This window comes from Phoca vitulina, unplaced genomic scaffold (genome assembly GCF_004348235.1).
Source record: "Phoca vitulina isolate PV1807 unplaced genomic scaffold, GSC_HSeal_1.0 scaffold12, whole genome shotgun sequence".
NCBI classification, from domain to species: Eukaryota; Metazoa; Chordata; class Mammalia; order Carnivora; family Phocidae; genus Phoca; species Phoca vitulina.
In genome coordinates this window covers 6,215,299-6,236,379 of record NW_022589715.1, presented here as the reverse complement: position 1 = coordinate 6,236,379, position 21,081 = coordinate 6,215,299, and the positions used below count along the sequence as shown (strand labels likewise).

At 40.3% G+C, this 21,081-nt stretch overlaps 1 pseudogene; it reads left to right on the top strand.

Moving 5' to 3' along the window:
• Positions 1–5,478: 5,478 nt before the first annotated feature.
• On the top strand, positions 5,479–6,552 carry LOC116636404 (annotated as a pseudogene).
• Positions 6,553–21,081: the final 14,529 nt, after the last annotated feature.

The window sequence follows — 21,081 nt, the reverse complement described above, 5'->3', positions numbered from 1 at the left end:
TTTGGTTTTATCTTGTCAGTCTCCCCAAAAGAATTAGAATCCCCTGAGGGCAGGGACCAGGTCTGTCTTATTCATCACTGTATCACCAGCATGTAGCATGGTGTCTGGAACGCAGTATGTTGTCAATTAATATTGAATGAATGAATGAATGAATGAATGAATCTTTGTCTTCCTTGATCCAAACTTGGCTCATTTATAAGACTCCAGTTTGCTTCCTCAGCCTCTCCACTTTGCCTCCTGCCCTGACCAGCCACCAACCTTCTCACCCACACAGTATATATCCTATTTCACCTCTCACCTCTGCCCGGCTCAGCCCTTCCAGCCAGATCTCTCCCCTCGGGCTACACAATGAACAATGTATTTGTCTTGGAGCTGTTTCTCTTGCTGCCTCAAGGATCAACTAGAGCTATTAACCTCAGCTGATCCTTGCTCCCTCTCCTTGACAAAAAAATAAATAAATGAAAACAGAAAACAGCCAAAACCACAGCTGCCTTGGGATCCTACAGCCAATCCTTGAGTACTGGCTCGAATCAAATTTACATCGGGCACAAAATTGGCAGTGTGGCTAATATAATGGTGAATCGATGTCATGATGATCTGGAACAATCACATCTTTTTGGTCAATCACATCATTGGAACACTATTTTCAAGCTGGGTTCCACACTTTAAGGGGGAAATATTGAAAACTTGAAGTATGTCCAGATGAACGTGATGAGTTTGTAAACTGTTGAAATAGGAATGGAGCTTAACACATGGGCTCTGAAGCCAGACTGTTTGAATCCGGGCTCTACTACTTGCTATGTGCTTTTTACAATTTAATTAACTTTGTGCCTTGATTTCCCCAGCTGTGAAGTGGGGCTAATAATAGTGCCCATCTCACAGAGCATTGTGAGGATCAAATGAGTTGACACATGCAAAGCACTTAAAATGCTATCAGGCCTATATTAAGTGCTGTTTCAATGTCAGATGTTCTATGAAGAATGGGGAAGAAACTGGTACAATATTTGATTCATTATTTCTCAAGACCCTTGCTGAGTGTGGTCTGAGGATCTACAGCATTGGCTTCACCTGGGAGCTTGTTGGAAATGCAGAATCTCAGGTCCCAGCTTGACCTATTGAATCCGAAACGGCACAACAGGAACCAAGTTGGAAGTGGGGAGAGATACAATCAGTAAGATGCCAATCCCATATAAGAACAAAAATGAAGAAAAATGAAGGTGGTCAGTGAGGCCTGACTAATATTAGGAAAAGATTCTAAATCCATCAAGGTCCACAGTCAAGTTACCCTTCATTACAACTCCTAGCCCACATTTAAAATAGATGGAATTAAACAGAACTTTTGGGGAACAGAACAAATGCTAGATTTAGGGTGTAAAGGGGCTGGGATGAGGGAGCAAGATTTGGAATCAACTGGTGCAGGTACCCATTTGTGTAGGGCATCCAAGCAGCAAAGCTCCCTCTCTGCCAGGTGAGGGGAAGGGATGGGTAGTGGGGAAAAGAAGGGGTCCATATTGCCCTGATTCCCTTCTTTTCCCCAGACAAGGTCACCATATGTCTCAGTCTATTCGAGAGGCTATAACAATACCATAGACTAGGTGATTATAAACAACAGAAATTTCTTACAGCTCTGGAGGTTGGGAAGTCCAAGATCAAGACACTAGCAGATTTGGTGTTTGGTGAGAGCCCACTTCCTGGTTCACAGATGGCAATTTTCTGGCTGTGTCCTCACATGGGGGAAGAGCCAACAGAGCTCTCTGGGGTTCCTTTTATAAGAGCACTAATTCCAGTCAGGATGGCTCCATTGTCATGACCATAATCACCTCCCAAAAGCCCTACCCTCCAAATACTACCACATTGGGAATTAAGTTTCAACATATGAATTTGGGGGACACAAACATTCAGTATATTGTACCATTCTTAAAAGAGTAAAAGAAGTTCATTTTCTTCCAAGACTCCTCATTACTAAACCAAGGGTCAAGAACAATAAGTAAATCCATTATTGTTTCAAGACTGCATTGTGGCTTAATCTTGGTTCAAAGAAAATGAGACCGGCTGATGTTTCAATGCCAGAACAGTAGCAAAAAAAAAAAAAAAAAAATTCGGGTGCCAACTATGGAAGTTTATTATATCTATAGTGAGGTGGAAAGCAAAGAATTAACAGGAACAAAAGTAACACATATGCCCCCAAATCTTCAGTTATCTCATGATGAGTCATTTGCTGAAAGCAGTGGTTCAAGAGGGCTACACCATACTTTGAAACTATGCTAAGTAACAGAGTGAAGAGGAAGAGAAAGGAAATAGAATCTTATCAAGAAGGAAATGAGCCAAGCAAAAGCAAAAGAATCTCTGGAATACTTGTGAAGTCAATCTATTTATAAACCTCAGAGCCCCTTCACCCTTTGGGGGAGGAGAACCATGAATGTAGGCCCTTTGTGGTTTAGCATTTACAGTTTTGAAACTTGGCCAAGTCCAGTCAGAACTCCAGAATTGTATTTTTTTTATATCTCTAATATTATTGGAACATCAGCTTGTTGAAAAAACAACACATTTCAACCGAACAAGATGAAAATCATGTGAAAGCAAATACATCATTTATAAGTAGATTGATTTCAGGGCGCCTGGGTGGCTCAGTCGTTAAGCATCTGCCTTCGGCTCAGGTCATGATCCCAGAATTCTGGGATCGAGCCCCACATCGGGCTCCCTGCTCTGCGGGAAGCCTGCTTCTCCCTCTCCCACTCCCCCTGCTTGTGTTCCCTCTCTCGCTCTCTCTCTCTCTGTCAAATAAATAAATAAATAAATCTTAAAAAAAAAAAAAAGAAGAAGTAGATTGATTTCTAATGCAAATGTTTCCAATCCCAAATGGAGATGATTACTTGCCCCAGGAATATTATCAGATAATGAAAATTGAGCCCAAAGATGTAACTTACTTTATTGGTAGGTGGTTCTTGAGGTGGCTTAGGGAAATAAAATCAAACAACTTTTCTACCTACAGTGAGGGTAATTTACATATATTGGATTCTCTTTACCATGTAATTGTTAGTTTCCTAATTTACCGCTTGATTGTTAACTCTTCATTTCAAAAATAGCAGCTTCTCCAACAAAATTCAATTCATTCTTTCAAGCTATAATTGTAGAAATTTCTTCACTCTTGAATTCCACTAATTTCCATTAATTATCATTAAATTAGTAGATTAAACTTTAAGACCTTCTTCAATTGAAATGTTTGTTAATCTAATTCTGCCATTCTCCTTAGGGGGCTGTTAACTCAAAAATATTTGTTCTTTTGTATTTGTATTTCTGTTTACTCTTTTCCCCTCTCAAGTTAATTGTCAGGGACTTTATTTTTCCAACTTTGAAATGAGTACCTGTATCACATAAGCCTAATATTAAGAAAACGTATTTCAGCACCTATAATAGAAGTGACCTATTTGCAGAAAGAGACAATGAACCGGTTTAAAAGGTTTCTTTGTTTGTTTGTTTTTACGTATAAGCTATAAAATAATTACTAAAAAGTAAAATTCAGTCACTTTTCTTCACTGAAGATCAATTCTATCGGAGTCTTAGTATTACTGAAATCAAAGCACTTACTATTTAGTGACATCAAATTCTCTGATGAATAAGCTTCTGTTCAATGTTTACATTTTTTAAACAAGAATAGTGTTTCAGATTTCTTATATATCCATTTATATTCATTATGTGATACTGGAAACCATATGTATTACATTATAATGAGTCATTGCCACTAGGCCAACAGGAAGTAACAAAAAAAGCCAAGAAACAATGTGATTTTTTCAGAATTAACTGAATGCTAGACATTTTTAAATATAGCAGCATTTTCTTTCTTCAGAATAGACAAGAATGCCAACAGTTACACATGTGTGTATACTGTGTATGCATAACATTTAGCATATAATTATATATACACTGGCATTCATATGTAGATGTACACATATGAATAAACACATATGATTAAATTCCAACACAAATACATTGCTCTCCTTTCCTAGTAAAAAAAAATCTGTATCTTAAGGTTGAATTTTAAAAGCCATTATAAAAAATCATGTTTATATATTATATCTAATCTACATCTAGTCTGTGGTTCTTTGTCTATTTCTGCATGTAGTATGATTTTTCTTAGTAAAGTTTAATTTTCTTTCAATTTTAACACATCACAAAGATGATCATATATATTTCCTGCATAAAATTTCTTTTCCTGAGAGAAAGCTTCTCAAAACATAAGATAAACTATGAAACAATAAGCAAATTGATTTAAAAATCAACAACCCTTAAAATGAGCTCTTAAAAACTGGACTCTTCTTAATCTTGGTAAATTACTGCATTGTAGCTGATCCTTTTGCATAGTGTTTATTCAATGTAGAAGTGTGTGACAGTGTAATCATATTCAGTCTTACAAGTTATTTGCAATAAAATTAGAAAATTGTTTCTGTTTTACTTTTTTTTCAAATTAAAAAAAAAAATTCATTATCCTTATCTCTACGTCTCTAATTCTGGTAGCATCTATAGACCCGGAACTCTTGGCATGTGCTACCTTAGACAAACATATCCCATTATAAAATTTATATAAAGGAAGGGACCTCCCAAACCTCTCTCCCTGTCTTACATTATTTCAAAAATAAACTCAGGGCTCAGCGGTATGCATTTATGGTCACTAGCACTTTTTTTTAATTTTCAAAGAAATCATCAAACTTTCGAGTTGATTATACTTAAACTACAGAATCATGGAGTTTTAGGCAACAGGCCCTCATTTTACCTCAGAGATTAACTGACTTGCTCAACAACACATAGCTCAGCAAACAGAAGGCTTGCACCAGAATCCCTTTCCCAGGTGGGTAATCCCCGGTGTGTGTGCTATAAGATACAAACAAGTAACATGTTGCGATCTTTATTGAAGAGAAAATGAGAATCAGCACTCTAAAATACCATTCAGTTCCACAGGATCCCAGGCTATTCTAGCCCTGTTCTAAACAAAGAGAAATTTGTAGATTTTATAAGCAAAGCCAAATTTTCAAATAAGGGAATAAGGCAAAAGCAGCAGCATAGGAAGTATGTGTGCTAAAAAAAGAATGTGCCTCTTCTTATCTCAGAAATACTGCATATACATTTTCTTAACTTGAGAAGTCAAGCTAAATTTGATTAAGCACATTTCTACATATCACATGAGCCTACCACTAGTATAGAAGAGAGTGGAAACCAAAAGAAATGCCACAGATTTCATGGTGTGATTCAGTTTCTTTCCAAATGACACTTCCTTTGAAAAGGCATATATTTGGAATTTGCCTTTTAGAAAATGCTTCTTTTCAATTTTCAAATATAATTCTGGTGTAATTAATTTAATCTGCATCTCAGCACTTCTTGAGCTGAGCTTTCCACCAAGCACAAGATCTCTGTTTATGGACCAGAACAAAGAACAGTATATTGAACACAATCTGGAACGGTCAACATGGTGGTAGCCATAAGATGATAGAGCCTCCGTATATCATCAAAGGCATAGTCTTTCCAAGATGGCTTATCAGACCCCTGTTTATCCTTATCCATGTTCAAGTGCCCAACGGACATTTTGTTGCTATACAAATCCTGCAAAGTAAACAGAAAAGGTGTGAGAAAAAGCATCAGATGAGAAAAAAGATGAATCTTTATGGAAGGTGAGCCTGAAGATAAGGTCTACTTAAAATGCTTACATTCAGGGGCGCCTGGGTGGCTCAGTCAGTTAAGCATCTGCCTTTGGCTCAGGTCACGATCCCAGGGTCCTGAGATGGAGCCCCGTGTCTGGCTCTCTGCTCAAGGGGGAGTCTGCTTCTCCCTCTCTTTCTGCCTGCCACTCCCCCTGCTAATGCTCTCTCTCGCTTTCTCACTCTCTCAAATAAATAAAATCTTTAAAAAACAACAACAATAACAACAGCTTATATCCAAGGCAACTATATGAGGTGAGACAGCTAATTGCTTACTTAACACATTTCAAATTCCAGACTTTACCAATCCAAAGCAAAGTGTTTATCTTGATTTGACACCTGACATGGCACTGGGGAAGAAGAAAAATGGGGAGCCATTGGCCAGTGTTCTTAGTTCTCCATACTCATGTGTTTCAGAAATCAACAAAATCGCTGTATTTACAGGGAATGCATCAGAGATTAAAATAGAAGAAAAGGGAGCTGCTGTTTGAGGAGGAACTAGTAAGATTCAGAAGATTTGGGATGATGAAATTCAATCAGACTTTTATGTAGCTGTTCCAGAAATAATGCCCAAGCTTAATCCATTAAAGAAGGAAATGAAAAAAAAAAAAAAAGATTTCCAATGCTTACTTGGAATTCCATTGCCTGTGACGTCCCCAAAGTTCTTGCATTATTTAAAACTGGATATGAAATTAAGGTAGGTGAAGAAAGGGAGAACATTTTCAAGACCAAAATAGCAATAGTAGATCTGGCAAGTGACAGATAGTTGTCAATCTGCTAGCAGTTGATCTCCTATCAATGTAGGCACAGACTGCTGAATTTGGGACCCTTTGCGGTCGGTCCTTTCCCTGGAAGTTTGTGACTAAAGATGAAGCCATTGTTGCCCAAAGGAGTAGAAACCAAAGAAAGTAACAATGAAGCTGCCTACAAGTGTTGCACTGTGAAATTTTCAGTGGCTTAAGAAGCAACAGAAAATTTTGAAACTGTATGATTTAGTGTCTTGTTATTTCTTCATCATTGTACTTGAAAATGAATTCTAATGCTGGAAAATCTTATAACACTTTCAAAAGTAAGAAAATAAAATGTTCTCTGTGTCTGAAAAAAAAAACCAGTGTCTTGAATTATTAGATAAGTTTTTGTTCTTACCTTCAAATATTTACATGAATTATTCGGGCTTTGGATGGATGGAGCTTTGAAATATTCAAATTCCTTGAAATATTTTATGATATAAGGTTCATATTTATTAAACCCTGTAGGATGTACTTTTCTGTGGAAGTGGAGATTCAGTTCAATTCTCCTTTCTTCAGTACAGAGAGCGTACAGAGCAGAGTCTGGGCGATGGAGGAAGGGCAAAGATAAGTAAGCCAGTCTTGAGAGATTTTACCCATAAGGGGAAATACAAAGCAATAAAATACTTGTAAACTACAAGTTATAGAGGTCCTAAAAAGAAAGAGATAACTGCTAGGGGTGGCTGGAGGAAAAGCTTCAGACAGAAGCTAGCATTCCAGATGAGCCCTGAAAGGCTAACAGAGTATCACAAATGGGGGGGGGGCAGTGAAATGAGGGGCTAAGCTGTCAACTTGACTCTTGCTCTCTTTTTCATTTATGAAACCCCTTTTAGATATCATAACCACACAGTCATCTTCCCAGCATGGTGCCAGCTCCTTTGGTCCAAACCTTGGTGCTGCCTCCCCACCAGGCAAACATATTCTGACTATCCCAGGAGCCCCGTTTCTGACGGTTGCCCCGCACTCCTTCCCCCACAGAGACTCCCCATTCAGCAGTTCCGCCCTTCACAAGCAGCATTCACAGTCTCATCAGAACCCCCACCAGATACCCATTCCCCCCCTCTTTCCAGTCCTGCTTGATGAAAGATGCCATCCAAACTAGAAACCTGGCCACACAGGTGACCTCATCCCCACTTCTAATGCTTCCATGACACCCCAAGTGATAGTCCTTAACTTGGGGTAAAAAGCTTTCCTGTCCAGCTTCAGATCTCCCCTGTCCCTCCCTCACAGTGACTCTTGTTGATCGCGCACACACACACACACACACACACACACACACACACAGAGGCATCATGTTGTTTCACCTTTCTGTTTTGCTTGTGTTTCCGCCCCCTCTGTGTGGCATACAAGCCTCTCTTCCCTGGTTGCCTAAATACTTCCTACTCATCCTTCCAGTCCCAGTTTGAATGAATTTTCTTTTGATAGTGTCTTGCTCTTTCTAATATAACCTTTTAGCCTTTCTAGACTGAACCCATTACTCAGATCAGCACAACACATCAATCTTGATGTTTTGTCCATTCAACAGAGGATTCTTCCTCCTTTGGGGTGGGAGAAGGAATAAAGCTATGAATATTTATGTTAAGTCTTTTTTGTGTGGGGTGTCTAGAATAATAAATTTTGACACAAACTCATCAAAACATGGCTATATTTAACTATAATGCTTCATTGGGAAAACACAGAAATTGCCTAAAAGATGAATGATAAAGAATCACAGCAGACACATGAGCAGGGCAATGGCAAAAAGAAAATTCAAGGAAAAAGGATCAATAGAAGGTAAAATTAACTGGCTCTGGAGAAAGTAGGAGGAATCAAGAGTGAATTTGAGTTTAGCCTTAGAAACTAAGAGAAAGGTAGTATCTGTGATGGAATCTGGAAGGTTCAAAAGGGGAAGAAATTTCTTTTTAATTTTAGAATTCTTTTTATTGAAGTGTAATTAACATACAATGTTATATTAGGTTCAGGTGTACAACATAGTGATTCCACAATTCTATACAATACTCAGTACTCACCATGTTGAGTGTAGTCACCATCTGTCACCATACAATGCTAATATAATATTATTGACTATATTCCCTATGCTGTACATTTCATCTCTGTGACTTATTCCATAACTGGAAGTTTGTGCCTCTTCATCCAAAAAGGGAAGGAAATTTGATGGGACAGCAGGACATCAAGTGGATGTACCACAACAAATTTATACCTATAGAACTCAGGGGGGAAAATATCCTAGGGTGAATATACGGAATCATTTTAGAGATTACCAAAGACATGAGAATGATTAAAAAAAAGAGGGTAAAACCAGAGTGCAAAGGTCATGGCCTTGTGGGACACCTACAGTTACAAAATGAGAGAAGGAAGTGAAGGTAGTTTAAAAAAATATATAAATAGGGGCGCCTGGGTGGCTCAGTCGTTAAGCGTCTGCCTTCGGCTCGGGTCATGATCCCAGGGTCCTGGGATCGAGCCCCACATCGGGCTCCCTGCTCCACGGGAGGCCTGCTTCTCCCTCTCCCACTCCCCCTGCTTGTGTTCCCTCTCTCGCTGTGTCTCTCTCTGTCAAATAAATAAATAAAATCTTTAAAATATATATATATATAAATAAAGGAAGAGTCAGAAGTGGGAGTGAACCAGGACAGTGGAGCATCGTATCAGCCAAAGGGAGAGAGGGATAAAGGAAGAGCAGTCCACATTGTTGGATGCTGCCGAGGGGTGAAGGAAAATGAGGACCAAAGAGAAAAGCGGTTCAATTTGGTGATTGGGAAATGACAGTGGTGACCTCAGAGAGCGTGGTTTCCAAAAGAAAAGCAGGAGAGGAAGCTAAACCACAGACAGCTGAGAACAAACGGGCGTGGACTTATAGCCACGATGGTGCTTGGAGGACCACTCCAGTCCAAAATGATAGTGATAACAGATGGAATACAAAATGGGAGAAATGGTAGGCATGTTCACACTTAAAAACACCTCTGCAGCCCAGAAATGGAACAGAAACAATATGGTGAGTGGCTGGATTCCGCCAAAAGCAAACAGAGGTATTCAGGAGCTGGATTCATTCAGGGCATTGGAGGCTAAACATCTCCATGTGAGGCAGAAGACCCATCTGCAATCAAGGGCTGGGATCAAGAGTCAGCAGCTGCCTAGGGCTACAGGCTTGTACAAACCTAGGTATCTAGGGGGGTGGGAGAATCAACACAGTCTCATGGCCAGAATGCGATCCTGGAGAAGAGATTGGATGTACAATACTATACGATAAGACCAAAGTCTGGCCTGAGGGTCCCAGAAACGAGATGGAAATAACCACAGAACTACTAAATAGGGAAGGTTGAGTTCGGAGGGACAGAGGAAGGAAGGAAGGGAAGCAAGGAAGGAAGGTGGGAGGGAAGAAATTAGAGCTAAGAAAGAGCGCCCAAAATAGAAGCAACAACAGTGAGAAGAGTTCATTCCAGACAAAAAAGGGAAGGGAAGATTATAAGACAAAGAAAAGAAATTGGAGGTTTATATATTGAAATATTGAAAATATTGAAAGAGGTTTAAATATGGTGGAGTGTACGGCTCTTGTTTCTTGTCTCTCCGGCATCTGTTTTCTTTTTTCCTAATGACAACACTCCAGTTTTCCTGGGAGAACCAGACTCACTCCCTGCCTATATGTGTATTGTAACCCCCTAACTAAGATGATTGGCTCAGAGATGAGCATGTGAGCAAATCAATGAATTAGAACCAATCCTTAAATTTTTGTGGGTAGCAACACTTAAAAGGAAGCAGTCTCCCTCTGGGTATTGCTGAGAGATTAGGATGTAAGCCTGGAGCTTCTGGAGATCCTGCCTAGAAATGGAGCCAAGACAGAGAGAAGTATCCTGGAGAGATGGAGAAAGCAAGACCAAGATCTAATGACAGTGTTTGATATCCTGGATCCAGTCATATTGGCTTCTTATCAGTTAAGTGAGCCCAGGAGTTTCCTTTTTTGATCAAGTTGGTTTGAATTATGTTTCCATTACTCTTACCTGAAAGCTTCCTGACAAAACAAAAACAGAGAGGCATAGCTATTTCTATTTGCAGATAACATGAGAAGCTACCTAGAAAATCCAAAAAAATCAACTGAAAAACTTTCAAAAACTAATGATGCAGAGTCAAATGCAAAAAAAAAAGTCAACAAACTGATCATTTTAAAAATAGAAAGTGTGATATGAAGAAAAAACAGATTCCATTTACAATAGCAACAAAATTAGAAAGTAGTCACCAATAACACCATATCTTGCAGATATGTGTAAGAACTACAATAAAAAGGGGCGCCTGAGTGGCTCAGTCAGTTAAGCGTCTGCCTTCAGCTCAGGTCATGATCCCGGGGTCCTGGGATCGAGCCCACATCAGCAGAGGGCCTGTTTCTCCCTCTCCCTCTGCCTGCCTCTGCCTGCTTGAAATCTCTCTATCTCAAAAATAAATACATAAAATCTTTAAAAAAATAAAAATAAAAAAGAGGGACGCCTGGGTGGCTCAGTTGGTTAAGCAGCTGCCTTCGGCCCGGGTCATGATCCCAGGGTCCTGGGATCGAGTCCCACATTGGGCTCCTTGCTCAGCAGGGAGCCTGCTTCTCCCTCTCTCTCCCTCTGCTTGTGCTCTCTCTGTCAAATAAATAAAATCTTTTAAAAAAAAGAAACTTATTATTAAAAAAAAAAAGAACTACAAGAAAAGATGTAAAACTTAGACAAAGACCTGAATAGGAGGACTTAATGTTGTCAAGATAACAATTGTCCCCAAATTATTCATAAATTCAATGTATTTCCAATAGAACAAGAATTGATCAATAGCTCAATGGAACAGAGTAGAGAGCCCAGAGACAAGCTCAAGTATAAGAGAATTTAGTATGTTATAAGGGTAATATTTCAAAATAATGAGGGAAAGAATGGACTCTTCAATAAATGATGTTGAAACAGTTGGCTATTAGAAAAAAAATTTATTTTTTACATCACATGATTTATTAAAATAAATTCTAGATGGATTTAGGTAGGAAAACAAAAATATTATCAAACCATTAAAAGAAAATATGTAGAAGACCATGTTTATGAATTTGGGGGTAGGAAAGATCTCCTGAAACAAAATGCAAAATGCAAAAGCCATAAAAAAAGGATTGAAAAGCTAAATAAATTTTACTTTACTAACACTTTAAATTTGTTCAACAAAGGAATCTGTAAATTAAATTAAAATTCCAGTTGTAGACTGGGTGAGTACATTGTAACATATATAGCAAAGGACTTGCTCTTCTATGTCCTCAAGAAAAAGATAAGCAGAATAGAAAAATGGACAAAATATATGACAAGCAATTCACAAAAGAGGAAACATATGGCAAACATTTGAAAAAAAATGCTCAGTTTCATCAGGGTGGGGTGAGGAATGCAAATAAAAACAAGGGGATACCATTTTTCACACATTTGACTAGCAATAAACAGAAAGATCCATATCCAGTGTTGGCAAGCTTTCTGGGAAAGACGTGCTCTCTTAGACCATTGCTGGGAATATAAACTCGTCAAGGTTTTTTGGAGAACAAATTGGGCAGTGGTCCCTCCAACTTTAGATGCATCTGTATTTTGACTCAGCAATCTCACACTTTGGTATCCACCCCTCAGAAATAATACTTGCAAATGGGCAAAACGAAAGCAGGGACAAGGTTGTTCGCTGATGTATTAAAAACGTAGAGCAACCTAAATGATCATCAAAAGAGGGACAGTTAAATAAACAGCGATGCATCTGAGTTACATAAGGGTATGCAGTTGTTAAAAAGAATTAGAACACACAGACACAGAAAAATCTCCAAGAGACATGGCTAAATTAAAAAAAAACATTGAGGAACAATCCACACTATATGATGTGCAAAATCCGCTCTCCCTCTCTCTCTAAATCTCTGTGTGTTTGTGTATACATACACACACATGTATATAAATATATAATATACAGGTAAATAATGCAGATATATAAATATCTGAAAAGATGCATTCCAAATTGAGCTCAGTGTTTGCCCAATGCAGGAACCTGAAATGGAGGTGGGAGGAAGGGTAGGAAGAAAAATGTTTTATTTATCTGTAGTGTGTGATTTTTTTTTTAAAGAGTCCTTATAGCTTTATGAATGTAGGTCTTCACTCTGTTTAGGAAAAGACCTTCCCCTTTCTAAAGTCCTGCTCCGTGTCAGGCATGGGGGGGGTGGGGGGGACCCTGCACTGCATTCCAGACTAGCTGCATTCCTGGTGAAGCAGTGAGTCAGCCCAGGGTGCCCCGGGGCCAGGCCCGGGTACAGCAATTCTGAGCTTCACTCCGGTGTCAACATTCACAAGGACGAACCATGGGCAAATCAGTTTCAGTTCCTTTCTCGCATCCAGCTCATTTTTGGAACAGATATCACAGAATGGAGTGCGAATGAGGGTCAAGCAAATCGCCACTCCATGGGCTGACTCCTCCCACCTTCTCCATGCCTCTGCTAACCAGCCAAACCTGTCTGGCAGTGGGGAGGTGGAGAGTTCAGGGGAAATGCTTGTGGACTTTGGGCACTGCTCACAGCAAAAGGGCAAGCTGGGGATACCGTTGCTGGAAATTTTTTAGTGCAGTCAAGTGTTCCCTGCCCATCTGGCAGTTTTTCTTGCACTCTTTTTGCATAATTGTAGGGCAGACAAAATGGCCCTTCACCCCATGGATGAAGCTCTGGAGAGATGATCCATAGACCACAAAGACACGCTGAATTGGGCGGGGGAACCCGAGTGCTATGAACAACCTCCTAAAGAGAACGCCATGAATAAATTCCTCACTTACCAGTCAGTGGCATCGGAAAAGGAGAGGAAGTCAGCATGTATAAAACAGCTGTGTAAATTCCAAAGCGTACAGGGTACGACTAACCGCATCATGCTACTTCCTAAACACTGGGTTCCCTCCTCCTTTCTCCTCTTAGCCCCCAAAATAATCTAAAAACAATCCTCAAACTGGGGGAAAGGCAAACCATTCTGGGAAGAAAAAAATAGCCCCTGCTCTAGATATCTTTTTCAGAGTTTGGCTGAGACTGTTAAAGATATTTCTCATTTTCTTTTCTTCTTGGCTGCCTTGACAGCCCTTCAGGATTTCAGCTGGCTCCAAGTACAGCTCAATAAAGATTATTCCGGAGAAGTTTCATATTCCTAAGATTCCTTACATTTCTTTCTTTAATTTAGGAAATGAGGTTGAAAAGGCTGAAAGACAGCCCAGATTGCACCATTTCCTATGCAAGTTTCTTGCAAAAGCAAGCTGTGCCTCGTTCCAACAAGAACAGAGAGAGGCAGTTCTGAATGGAAGGTGGGCGGTGGGTCCTTTGGAGCAGCGGTAGGACTATTTGTCTTTTGAAAAGGCCCCAGCAGGCCCAAAGGCTGTCTGAAAACTTTTTGTAAAGGAGGGAAGGGGAAAAAAAAAAAGGAAACTTCGGTGCGCTGAGCCACTGAAAAAGCCAGTAACTGCACTGTGGACTTCATTCATTCACCAAATGTCTACTTTGCACCTCCGAGGCGCCGGGCTCTGTTCTAGATGCTGAGCGTAGAGCAGTGAAGACAACCGTGTCCGATCCCTGCAGGGCATTGCTGTGCAGGGGGCTGCCCCACGCAGAGGGCTGGAGGAAACCCTTTCCCTGGCTGTTTGCCCTCAGCTGGGGCGTGCTGTTCCTCCCGTCCTTTCGTCCTTTCGGCTCTCCAGTCCCTTCCTCCTCCGGCATCCTTGGTTTATTATACCCTTCACCTTTCCCCTTTATAATCACATGGTCCTTTGTAAACATCAAAGGAAAATAAGCAGGACCCGGGAGCTGATGAAAACGAAGCCTATGACTCAGAGGAGGATGTTTTTCTATTTTTCATTCTGACATCTCCTCTCAGAAGAACCTAGAAGCCTTTTTGTTATAAGAAGAGTTTGTCTCTCCTTTTAATAGAGATTCCTCACTTCTGCTCTTATTGTCAAAGTCTACTTTCAATCATCCACTGCTTATTGGCCTACCACTCCCGTGGGCCCTCAGAGTAGCCTGGCAATCATTTCTTGTTTCCTTATGCAGCTTTGGTGTTTTTCATCCTTCATTTAGTCTATTAAAAAAACAAAAATCTCCATGCTTCGCAGAGTTCCCTACCCACACCCCACCCCAGGCTGCACGCTTGCGCAGTTAGCCTCAACAGATGACCGTGCTCGGACTTTAGAGAGAAAATACAAACCATCAGGAAAGGACTCCTTTCATTTCCAATCACCTCACCCATATAGACTGATTATATGTGTCCCCGCTCCCCAAAATTCGTATGCTGAAACCTAATCCTCAATATGATGGTATTTAAGGGGGGGTCTTTGGGAGGTGATGAGGTCATGAGGGTAGAGCCACCGTGGCTGGAATCAGCGCCCTTACAACAGACGGCCCGGAGAGCTCCCCACCTCCCCCAATCAGGCTGCGAGAAACAGCCAGGAAGCAGGCTGCCAGGAGACACTGAATGTACCCTGCCTTGATCTGGGATTTCCCAGCTTTCAGAACTGTAAGAAATAAATTTCTGTTGTTTATCATCCACCCAGTCTATGGTATTCTGTTAGAGCAATCTGCCCCTGCACGCATTTTCTCCATCTTGCACAAAGAAAGAGTGTCCTTTCAATTAAGGTGAGTTTCTGCACCACATTTTTGCAGCTACCCCGTTTAGTCTTCTCAGGGAGAGCACACCATCATTTACCTCCCCGCTTCCATCTCTTCCCCTCTGCTGGATCCTTTCCTTCGGTCGGACACAAAACCCTGGCCTTTCATCATATGAACTTCCTGCTAAAAGCTGATCCAGAAACATCCAAGGACGGATAATAAATAAAAGGGAACCAGGATGATGGCTACATAAAAATACTGACTATTGGATCTTTTGGAATCAATCACCCTTTATGTCTCTCACCTTCTACTCATATTCTACTTTCTGAGATATTTTATCATCTAATCTTTCCAGTGAATTTTTAATTTTGCCAATCATACTTTTCATTCCCAACATTTCCTCATATTTCTGAATATTCATATTATAGCATCCTTACTCTTGTTTTAGGCAGGTAATAATTTCTCAAATCTCTGAAAATACTAATTAGAGGTTGTCAGGGTTTGTTTTTTTTTTAATTTATTTCTGTTCCCTAAATTATTTCTCTGTGGGATCCTCATCATTAGGCATATGCTGCTGAGTACACACACTTTATTGCTACTTTAGGTCATGCTCCTGAACTCCAGATTTATATCTTTAATTGCCTAATGAATGACTCTACTTGGACTTTCTAAAGACACCTCAAACTGAATTCCTATTTTCCTCCAAACTTGTTTTTTTCTTTTATCTCAGTAAATGGCAATACCATCTGTCAGTTACCCAAATACGAAACCTAGGAGTAATTCTTAACTGGCCCTATTTTTCCTCACCTGTATCTACTACATTAATTCCTAAAGATTCTATCTTTAATGTCACTCAATAGTGTCCTAATGTTTCCTACTTTGTTGAAAAAACATAGATGGTATAATGGCTGGCATCTCTCCATGCATTTAACTGCTCCGTCTCAAGGAAGGTGGAGGGACCCATGATTTGTAAATTTGGAAAGGACAAATTGGGCATGTTCTGAGCCACTCTTCATTCTCTTGGCTGCTAGCTACAAGGAAACACATTCCTTTTTTAAGTTGTTTTTTTTTTTCATAATCTCTACACCCAACGTGAGGCTCAAACTCGCAACCCCAACATTAAGAGTTGCAGGCTTTTCCAACTGAGCCTGACAGGCACCCCTACAGGGAGACACATTCTAATAATTATCCAGGTGCAGCATTCCCCAGAGGACGTCCCAGTTCGGACTCCCTGGGAAGCAGACGCTGAGATAGGTATTAGCGTATAGGAGGTTTATTAGGCAGTACTCTCAGGATCAATACTTGTGGAGGGAAGGGAAGGGAAGGGAAAGGAAGGGAAGGGAAGGGAAGGGAAGGGAAGGGAAGGGAAGGGAAGGGAAGGGAAGGGAAGGGAAGGGAAGAAAAAGAAGAGAAAGGGCATGATAAGGTTTAGGATGAGAAGAAGAGGAACAGGAAGGGAAAGAGAGGGGAGGGGAGGGAGGCAAGATTGAACAAAGGGAGAAGCTGAGCTGAGATTCAGTATCAGTAAAGGCTTCAGATGACCTTGAGGGGGCTGGCTCCAAAGCTGAAATGACCTCTCAAAGTTGTCTCAAACTGGGGCTAGGGGACCAAGACTTGATATTCCCCACTCTGTCATTGGATGCCAGCCACCCCAAGAAGGGAACATGACTTTGGGCTAGTGGTTCTCTATAGCCAAGGCCATCCCAAAAGAGGGCTGCTGGCTGAGGGTTCTCACAGCACTCCCAGAAGCCAGGGGAATACGTCCTTTATTTCTGAAGAGGCATCCACGTGGCACACCACATTTACCTCAGAGAGGCCTGCCCTGATCCAGGGGTTTACTTAGCATCTCATTTGGCTTTCACACTCAGCTAAAACCTTCACCATAGTTTTTTCAGCCAAAAATGGCATGTTTGGGAGTCTATCTGCCAATCGTTTATTACTTAATTTTCTCAGAAACCTAGACTGGGACAAGGGATGCTATTTAAACCTCAAGTATTTCTCAGTATCCTTCCCACTGGTCCCCAGGATCAGACCATCTCCATGTCTTTCCTGGACTATAACTGTTTCCTATCTGGCCATCCATCCTACTTCCATTATTACCCTTCTCTGTTTTTTTCCTCCACACTTTACCCAAAGGGAGATTCCAAAAACACAAATCTGATTATCTCACTCCCATGTTTACAACTTTTCTCTGGGGTGTCTGACTGCCTCAGTCAGTAGAGCATGCGACACTTGATCTAGGGGTCATGTGTTCGAGCCCCACGTTGGACATAGAGATTACCTAAAAAACAAGAAAACAAAAACCAAAAAACTCTTTCCTGCCTTCCCCTTACCCTCAGGGATAAGGTCTAACCTTGATAGGGCTGAGAAAGCCAACAAGATCCGATTTGAGCTCCGTAGTCTGGTCTGATTCTCTACTCACTCCCTTATCCTCTACCTCTGTACTTGATGCTCCAACAAGAGAAAAGTACTTGCAGTCTTCCTCAGCACACCAGTGGTTTCTTGACTCTATGCTTTTTTTTTAAGATTTTATTTATTTATTTGACAGAGAGAGACACAGCGAGAGAGGGAACACAAGCAGGGGGAGTGGGAGAGGGAGAAGCAGGCTTCCCGCAGAGCAGGGATCCCGATGTGGGGCTCGATCCCAGGACCCTGGCATCATGACATGAGCCGAAGGCAGACGCTTAACGACTGAGCCACCCAGGCGCCCCTTGACTCTGTGCTTTTTAAATATTTCCTCAAATTAGAATGTATCGAAATGCTTCCTTCTCCAATCTCTGAGCCTCCTGGGAGCCGGGACACTTCCGGGTTCTTACAGTAGGCACTCAACAAATATTAAATGAATGCATGAATGTATCTGGAAAGGATTTATGGCCTGTTACATGCTTACTTATTAGCAATGGCCACTGAACATGGAAAAATGTTTAACCTTACTGTTAAAAAGGCACTCTGAAACAAGGAGATACAATTTTTCACATAGAAATTGGCAGAGTTACTAACAAAAATACTTAAGGCTAGCAAGGGTATGGCAAATGGGCACTCTGATACAATGCAAATATCCAAAAAGCATTTTGGCAATATGTAAGAAGTCTTAAGATACTTAAACCATGTGCTCTAATAATTGCACATCTAGAGATCTATCCTATCTAATCAGAGATAGAAGTAAAATTTATACACAAAGTATTCATTATAACAGGTTTTTCTATTGTACTCTTACATTGTCCATATGTTCTTCCGTAACAGGTCTGTTTTAATTTAAAAAATCAGCAAAATGTTAGTAAAATGCCGATAGGGTTAGAGTTGGTGTTACAGCTTATGGGAGCCAACCTCCGGGACAGCCCAGTGACTATTGCTTCCTAGTAGTCACACCCCTGTGTAGTTCCCTCTCACACTGTTCAAGACTTGATCTGTGTGACTAATCAAAGACGACAGAAGTGATGACACACAACTTTCAAGATTAGGTTATAAAAGACTCTACAGCATCCATGTTGGTCTCTGGCTCTTTCTCTCAGATCATACGCTTTTGGGGAAAGCCATTTGCTATGTCATGAGGGCGCTCTGTGGAGAGACCCACATGGCAAGACATTGAGGTCGTATGGCAAAACCACACAAGTAAGCTTGGAAGCAAATCCTCCGGCCCAAGTCAAGCCCTCAGATGACCTCAGCCCTACTGACATCTTGACTGCAACCTTCTAAGAGACGCTGAATCTCCCAGTTAAGCTCCTCCTGGATTCTTTTTTTTTTTTTTTTTTTGACAGAGAGAGAGAGACAGTGTGAGAGGGAACACAAGCAGGTGCAGCGGGAGAGGGTGAAGCAGGCTTGCCGCAGAGCAGGGAGCCCGATGCTGGGCTCGATCCCAGGGCCCTGGGATCATGACCTGAGCCGAATGCAGACGCTTAACGACTGAGCCACCCAGGCGCCCCTCCTCCTGGATTCTTGATCCAGAGAAACTAGGAGATAACAAATGTTTATTGATTTAAGCTGTTCCATTTTGTATAGGATGATCAGCTGTCCAGGTTTTACCAGGACTGAAGGGTTTCTTCCTTGGGATATGAGATTGTCAATGCTAAAACCAGAAAGGTCTGGGCAAACTGGGATAGTTGGTTACCTACTATTTTTTAAATACAGCTTTATTAAGATATAATTCACATACCTTAACATTCGCCCATTAAAAGTTCAGTGGTTTTAGTATATTCAGAATTGTGCAACCATTACCACAATCCAATTTTAGAACATGATAAAAAAAAAAACCCTGAAAAAAAAGAAAGAAATCCTGTCCTCTTTAGCTATCATCCCCAGTCCTTCCAGCCCTAGGCAACCACTAATCTACTTTCTGTCTCTAGGCACCCTAGTTTTGAGGTTAATTTGTTATGCAGCAATGGATAATAAACACAAGGTTATGGATAGTGGGATAAAGGATGCTTGTTTTTCATTACTCTTTTACTATATACTTTTCTAAATTGTGCGAATTTTCTACAATAAGCATATTTTCATTTACTATAAGAAGAAGGTAGTAATATTCTGATTTATTGAAAAGATGATTAAGATTTCATGGACAGGTTGCGTTCTCCACCCAGCATCTTTGGGCTCCCTGTTCACCTGGTAACAATACTACCCGCCCCCTTCTTAGGAAATTGCCTTTCCCCAACTCCAGGTTGTTCTGAGGTGGTTGCCAATCAAAGGTCAAGGTGGATACTTGACTCGGGACAATCAGATTTTCTCTCCCAATAATTTGAATCTTGAGTAGAGGCACACAGGAACAGAAGGCATTTAAAACAAGTCATCAGGAGGCAGAATACCAGAGAATTGGTTAGAGAATTTAGTTTCTAAGATCTCTACAAACTTCCTGGCTCTTCTTTCCTCTTGAGCATTTAGTTATTCCTTTGATTCTGTAAGTTATTCCTCTATGGCTCCATAAATCTCTTTTTTAAAATTTAAGTTAGTTTCTATTGCTTGCAACAAAAGAACTCTAACTGACCGAATAATAATAAAAAATATTCATGGAAAAGAGGGCCCTTCTACTTGCTAGATGGGATGCTGTCCCATTCATGAATCATTTAATAAAGCCAATTAGATCTTCAAAAAGAGAGAGAGAGAATATTCATACGGAATGGACGGAAGTTTAACCCTCAAAAAAAATTCATAAATCTATGACTCCAACACAAGGTTTTTATATTTTCATTTTACCTATTGGTTCACTTATATGTAGTTAGCATCATGGTATGCATATCATCTTACATTAGAATTTTGCTACCTAACATTGTACCTGCAGAAATGTTTAGTATTTCTATAAAGTCTTCTATACATCATTTTTAATGTATGTTATTTTCTTGTACTGGCATATCATAATTTATTAACTCTTGATCCAGTGGTTGGATATTTGAGTTGATTTTAGTGTTTTGTTGGCAGACATAATGTTTAAAATGAACATTTTCACAGCAAGTTTTGTGTGTTGAGTTATTTTTTTCCTTAGGATAAATTTACAAAATTGAGAAATGGATCTGCTATGGGTGTTATCCTGTTCCTTTCATGCATTTGATGTTTTGCTCTGTAAAGTGAAAAGTGCTTTTGTGCTACAAGTATTTTCCTGTTTTGTATGTTTGGATTTCCATTTATAAGATAGTCTCAGATTGGGCAAATTCAAACAAATAGAGTTTACTTGGTTGTAAATTGTGCTCTGTGTTATGACTGTTACACAAGTATTCATGTGAGTGTAACTTTTTAAATAACCTCCTACTGAAAATATCATAAATAAATAAAATGGTACAAATCATGAGGGCGGGATCTTAATGAATTTTCACAAAGTAAACACACCCATGTGACCAGTATGAAGATCAAGGAGGACTACTAGCACTCTAGAAGCCCCCTTATGCTCCCAATCAATTACAACCTCCTGTCAGATAACCACAGTCCTGACTTCTATCACAGTAACCTAATCTCTTCTGTTTTTGAACCTTAAACAAATGCACCCTTTTGTGTACTGTTTCTTTCACTCGACATGTTTATA